Source organism: Cottoperca gobio, chromosome 14 (assembly GCF_900634415.1).
Source record: "Cottoperca gobio chromosome 14, fCotGob3.1, whole genome shotgun sequence".
Taxonomy (NCBI): Eukaryota; Metazoa; Chordata; class Actinopteri; order Perciformes; family Bovichtidae; genus Cottoperca; species Cottoperca gobio.
Genome location: NC_041368.1, coordinates 16,939,121 through 16,946,659, shown reverse-complemented (window position 1 = coordinate 16,946,659; position 7,539 = coordinate 16,939,121).

The following is a 7,539-nucleotide window of genomic DNA, read 5'->3' as shown; positions in this document are numbered from 1 at the left end:
TATTTCCCTCCTTTGTAAACTTGTTTTGACCCCACTTTACTCCCATCAGCTAATAAGAACAGAAATACTCCCTTGCTTATAGCAGGCCGTTTCTTTTAGCCACTTTCAGTCTGGTCTTTAATAAAGTCTCTGCTCTTTGTCTTCACGCGTGGCTACACATTTATTCACTCAGTTTGGGTCAAAAAGGCAGCCAAGGACATGACTGATGACAGTTTTAAATATTATGTAAGATAAAGACAGGATACATCTAGAATCCCCAGCTGATAGTATATTTCATGAACGATGTCACTAGATGTCTCTAATGTGATAATAATAATTTAACGTTATTAATCGCTCAAATTCTGTAACTTTTGTGTAGAGACAAGACCGACACTATGTACACTGTTTGAGTAAGGATCGCACTGTTATCCCCATCTTAAAGGTTATCGCTCTCCTTATATCTCTATAAAAGCTGCAGGTCTTTTACCCTGCCTTCGAGTGTGGCTTAAGCAACTGCTTATCAGATAGCAAAGCTAGCACACTTGCTTCTATGTGCCCTTGGGTGTTTTTCCACTCCTGGTGACTTTCTAATTAGGAAGAAGTGGTTGCTATTGATTTTGAGCCCTGCAATTATCATGAGAAGGTAGAGAGCAAGAGAGCTTGATGGATATAGGCAAGTGAAATGACTAAAGAGGTGGAGGGAAATAATGAATACACAAATCATGCTTGTCAATGGCAGTAATGAGGTCGCTAAAGTGTCCTCGCTGAAGTGTCCTCTCTGTATTATCCAACTGTTTGTATTTCAATCTCTGTGTTACTGTGTGCTATATAACCTAAAAGGCATATGCACTGTATAATGGGGCAGCTGCAACCAATGAAATTATTGATGGGCATTTTGGATTTTGGAGAGCCAATTATCAATATGTGCTTGACAATATAATTGTCTATTGTCAGTGCATATTGGCGCACCTGAATCACATGGGCCCATTATTCATCGTATTAGCTGCAGCTGTGCTTATGACACTTCTGTGAAAATGGTCTGTCTGTAAGCCATTCTTTTGTCATGCAGCCGGTTTTGAATGTGACCCCGGTGCCAAAGCTATTGGCTTTTCTGTCACTCTTGTATACACTCTCAAATGTTATTCCAACCTTATAATATTATCTATCTGTTGGATACACAAGCCAGCTGTCCAATTTCTATTGTGTGGGCTTGTGTTTAGGTGCGACAATATTTTACTTTCTATGAATAGTTTGACATTTTGGAAAATATTTACTTTGCTGCCGGAAGTTAGACAAGAAGCTCCGCACCATGTGTGCACACTAAATATAAAGCTTGAGCCCAGACACAGCAAGCTTAGCTCATAGCATGAAACAATGGAAACAGTCTGGCTGCGTCCAAAGGTAGGACAATCTGTCAACTATCACTTCTAAAGCTCACTTATTAACAGTATTATTTCATGTGTTTCAGAATAGTATCAATCAATGCACATTACATATTCAGTTTGCAAATTTACTGTAAATACTTTTATTTTTAATAATTTCTACATTCATCAAATACATGCAGACTAACTGTTCACACAAGTAACACTAATTCAAGATGCTTCATCACTTCTGCTGATGAAGCATCTTGAATGAGTGGCACTTTGCTCTGTGTATAATTTTTTCATTCACTTAACTGTACAAGATTAGTCCGTCAGAAATTGTCATAATTAGAATATTATGAGTTCCTGAGATATTGCATTCACGGAACTACAGTAGAAACAGAACATTTGAGGTCACAGTGACTTATTTTTGAGTCCAAGTAGATGTTCGTGTCAATTTAAAGAGATTCCCCTCCCAGGTGTTACTAAGATAATGCATTCACGATAATGGGATGTACGTACGTACAGACAGACATACAACCCAAAAACATAATGTCTCTGTCCAGCCCTTTCAGAGAGAGAGAGAGAGAGAGAGACAGGAGAGAGAGAGAGAGAGAGAGAGAGAGAGAGAGAAGAGAGAGAGAGAGAGAATCGAGCAATCAGAATTGGATAGATAGTAGAGCACTCGCCTCGGCGAGGAGTCTATCTCTCCCCTTCGATCCTATCTCTTCTCGCTCTCCTCGAGCTCCTGCTCTCCTCCTCTCTCTCTCTCTGACTTCTCCTCTCTCTCTCTCGCTCTCTCTCTCTCTTTGCTTATCTTCCCAAAGCAGTGGATTACATAGAGCTTCCTCAATTTCTCATCCAATAACACAAAAGGTGGAGGTGACAGAAGTGGCTGCTGGGTAGTAAGGAAGAACATGATATTGAATGACAGCCTCTGAGCAAACACAAGCGTGTAAAGTGTATCTGTGTCTGAGCACAGGTGTAACTAATGACATTAACGAAGACCCTGTTTTATTGAAGTCTCCAAGTGAGTGCAGCATGCACAATATGTCTTTTTCACAAAGGCACAGGTGTTACTAATAACAATAACGAAGTGTCCCAGTTAGACGTGAGAGTGAGCCAGCATGCACAACATGAAGATCCTGAAATTCGAAACAATGAAATAGAATTCAGCCTTCATTACATTTCTGTGTTTTCCTGCCATGTCAACATGTCCCCTGTAAAAAAAAAGGGCCTGGAAGTGGCACGGCCAAATGGAATGCAGCCATTATTAATGTTTTTAGTCACACCTGAGTTAACATGTCCTCCATGAGAAAAGCCTATTGCAGGGGATGCACAAAGCACCTGACTGAATTATGTCTCTGCCAAATGTATCATTCAGTAAATATATGCGTGGCAAACTACACAAAAGATAAAGGTCAGCACAATTATAATACACATTACTTGTTGAATGGGGACAACAGATAGACACACACATAATACACAGGGAAACACACACAAACACACTCCTCTCTCAGCTTTTATGGCACCAAATGCTCACGCAGAGAGAGACCACTGCAGACAGAGATAGAGCGGGTGAAGCTGACACGAGCACACAAAGCCGGTGAAAGAGGGGGGAATATGTGCCGGACCTGGTAATGGGAGATAAATTAGCCTCCCTCTGCTGAGGCGTAGTGGTGTCAGGAGATACACAGCATCGATGGCACAACAGTGAGCAACCGGAACACCGCAACAAAGGGAAGGAGGGAGGGAGGGAGAAAGAGGAAGTTGAATCTGCTTTCAATGAATCTGCTCTGAAGGAGTTTTTACATTACATGACCTCCTGCAGCATCAGTGCAGTTTTGTCCTTTTTTTGTAAAACATTTTACATTAGTGCCATTTTGTACAAAGTATCTTACCGTTTTAATACTTTTGAAAGATCTCTAATCTGTCTCTGTACGTCATACCTATGTCATTATTGGAACAGCTTCAGCTGTGATACACCTTATACCAAGCATGCATTTGGCTGTACTGAACTATTAGGTAATTACTTTTTTTTTATCATACATGTGGCAAATGATCATAAACAACCACTCAGATCAAATGATAACTTTGATCTCAGAGGTTTGTGTGAGTCTTGCCGTACATCACTGCCTACATACCAGCCTACTCAGATATTTGTGGACATGACTAACAGTTTTCGTACTCTTGAACATGAAACAGAATGACAGCCGAGCTGACACTGCATAGGTTTCTTTTCATATTGTTCTGAATTTCAACTCTCACAGAGATGGGTTTGTTGGAAGAGAAATATGGATGTATTGAGCAGATGCTTCAGGGCCCATTGTTGGAATCTCTCGCTGCATTGTTTGTTACTGCCATCTCATCGCAGCTGTGAGCTCCCTTCCCCACTTTGATGTAACTTGCATGATGGAAAATGAGCTGGTGCGTGAAATCAGAAGAGATAAAGCAATTCACCCAAGACAGTCTTCAGAAAGGAAGCAATTATTAAAAGCAAGAGAGGTAACCATGCTGTTGGGCTCTTACTGTTGCTGATCTAAGATTCTCATCTGTTTTTGTGTTGTCATTCATTGTAAATGAATTTATGTTTATATAAAACCAGTTTGCAAGAGACAGGTTTGCTTGTTTTTTTTCATAAATCTTTTTATTGGGAGTACAAAAAAAAACAGAATAACAAAATTACAAATTTTAACCATTTTGTTGTGAAATGATGTCGCCAGGGGCCTCAAATTAGTAATTTTAGCGTGTATTAATATTTAAAATATATAAACATACACATAAAAATTAATAAGTAGATGAAAAGTGAAAATTAAATAAGGAAAAATGAATGCTATATATAAATAATATAATAATTATATAATAATTTCAACAGGCAGGGGGGGGGATTAAAAAAGTTTGTAAATATCATCTTAAAATAAGACTCTGTTATATTGGTCTAAAATATATGGATTGATTGCAGATTTTTTTTTAATGACCTCTGTGTAACATTGTATAAGTACCAACAAGGAGAGCTGGATCAATTCTGTACACAGCTTTATCCCACCACTGATCAGTAAAGTCTAACCCCATTTCCTGCTCCCAAGAAATTCTAGTTTTGGCAACAGCAATGAGTTGCTCATGAATCTTGCATACGATTGATTTCTGATGGAATCGTATTAAGGAGAATAGATCTATAGCTATACAAAGTACAATCTTTGTAGAGGTCTCTTAAAAGCTTAATGCCTTGACTTTGCCACAGCACATAAGTAACACCAATGAGTGATGGGGGCATCAGGGTGGAGGCTGACATAAACTTAAAATGACATCTGAATTGAAACCAAATCCCAAGGGTAGACAGACAGCATCACGGGGCTACTTGTAAAGCTGGAAAGATTGATTGGTAGGGATGAGGTGCGTAGAACTATTGAGGAAGATGAAGAACATGATTGAACCTCCGACCTACAGCAAAACCAGCCCTGGGATTGAAGCCAATATATCATTAGTAGATGTACCAATTGTAGAATGTTTGGGCAAAAACAAAGGGATACATTGAAACAAGGAGAGAAATCTAGGCAGGGCATTAACTTGTACTGCATTAATGCTACCTGTCAATGATAGAGGCAAGTAGTGCCACCTCTGGAAGTCAGCCTGGACCCGCGTGACCAGAGGAGAGAAATTAGCAGAACAGAGAGAAGGTAAAGTATGAGTCACATTGATAATAATAGAATATAATATGATTATACAATATAACAACAACAACACTACTACTACTACTAATAATAATAATAATAATAATTGCAAAATCAACATATTTCCTTTTATATATATATATATATTTTTTTCTTCTGATCTTTCTAAAAGCCAGTACGTGGAACATCTTGAAGCGGTAACCCTTCCTCTTGTCACAAACTGAGCATTTGATGGGGACTCATTATGTGTATAAAGCATTAGTTGACATGAAATAAAGATATATAAAAATGATTTAGCACTGTTGGTGATGCATGAACAATTATATATCCCTTTTTTTTTTTGCCAAAGTTTATTTATTTGGGATTTGGGAGGATAGCGCTGCATAAACCTAAACACCAGTGACAGAGCATATGCACATCTGTTGTATTTAACAGCTTATGTTTATGTTTGACAGCTGTGGTCTCTCAGACTCCAAACAGGAGCTATGTATCATTTTCTGTAGCAGACATCTAAAATTGTATACATTTTGAAATGAGCAACTTTCGCAAAAGTTATGAAGTATCAATGTGATAAAACAATGCTAATCCAGTTTTGCTTGGAATTAAATAAGTAAAAATGTAACCAAAACCAAAACTACACAGTTTAAACTAACCTCACAATAAAAATAATAATAATAATACATTATACTTTTATAGCGCTTTTCTAAAAAACAAGTAGAAAGCATTTTTGCACTATAGTTGTGAAGATAATCTATTTGGAGTCAAAGATAATCTACATGTTTCTCTGCTTCTCTTCATCTCACTTGATGAATTAATTATCTTGTGGTGAAGAAATCACATTTTTTTTTCTCACATTTCAGATACTGAGCATGTTATTTCTATTTATAGTGTAATTATTCAAGTGATTACAATGATTATTGGAATTAGGCTGTCAGCCAGTTAACACCCAATGTGATTCATCATGACTCTTCATCATTGCTCCATCCCACATATGTTAGAATTATATTTTTAGTAATTATTTCTTTACCAACATATTTTTTTATTATACGTGTCAATCTCACAGGTGTTTTCTCTGACGTTTCCTCTGAAGCTTTATTATAGAAAATACTCCACGTCATGCTGTGATGGCCGGTATCAGAGTGACAACAGCATTGATGAAAGTGTGGCTTTCACAGCAGCCGATGAGAACAGCTGTATTGATGTTGAGTGATGTTTTGATCTTCAGAGCCCAGCCAGGTTCACTCCCTTCCTCTGGGTGTCTTCCGACCTGATGAGAAACAATACTGCTATTGAGACTGTGCTGGATGGATGCATAGAAATGACATCTCATTTAAATATTGTCAGGTTTCAACAGCTGCTAATACAAATACAACTGATAAGATGGTTGCTGAATGAATATATTCTAAATAAAATGTATCTTAAGTCATTCATGTTCAATCTGGGTTCTGAGGAGTTGTAGGAAATCAAAGCTTTTTTTTTAACATCCAGAATCCACATGAATGGAAAGCTGTACAACTCCTTTGGAAGTGATTCTGTGATTTCTTAGTAGATACAATTGGACACTGATGGTGCAAGTCACGTTTATCTTTTAATGTTGTAAACTATCACCCTGGATGAACATCTTTGGAAAAGTTATTCTACGTCGGGGTCATTTCCACAAGTGTTTCCACAAAATGACTTCCTAAACGTTGCCTTTTCTCCTTCCATTGCTCGTTTCTGATTACACCCCATGGGCTGCTTCTGTCCAGCCCCCTGAGAGGCACAGATTTCATACGTTTTAGTTTTACAGCCAGAAGCCACACTGGGAAACCTTATTAGAATGAAACATAAAAAAAACTTGTCAAGAAGGAAATATTTCAACATAACTAGGGTGTTAAGATGTTTCATTCATCATTCTTTTCTGTGTATTGCCTTGTTTCACACCACTGCACGCTTGTCTCCCTCATTACTGCTGCTGTAACGAATAACACACACACACACACACACACACACACACACACACACACACACACACACATACACACTCACCACCACCAAAAGCAGAACATCCCTACCTTGGAATTAAGTGAAGTTAAACTTGTTGTGTTCATTCCACAGCAGGATGTAAGCTGGCACTGGCTTGGATTTAAAGCTGTGAGCACTAAAGCTGAGCTGCAAAGCCGTCTTGATAAAAAAAAAAACCGATGCAATACTTTGTGAAATGTCTGGTGGGAAGCAAACCTACCGTGTGTGTGTGTGTGTGTGTGGTGTGAGTATGTGTGAGTGTGTCTGTGAGTGTGTGTGGGACCAAGAGTGAGAAAAGATAAAATGTGGCACAGACAAATGAATGAATTCCCTTTAGCAATTAAAATTCATAAAGAGGGCAAAGAAAATTTCGAACTATCTCAAAACAGGCGGTGGTGTCCTGCCGGGTTGCCACAACAAGATCTAGATAAAAAGAGCTTTTCCTTAGTTGTCTGATCCTTTGGTGAAATCCACCAGCATATGGTACGCCTTAGGACATCTCTGAGGCAAACTGACTGAGTGTT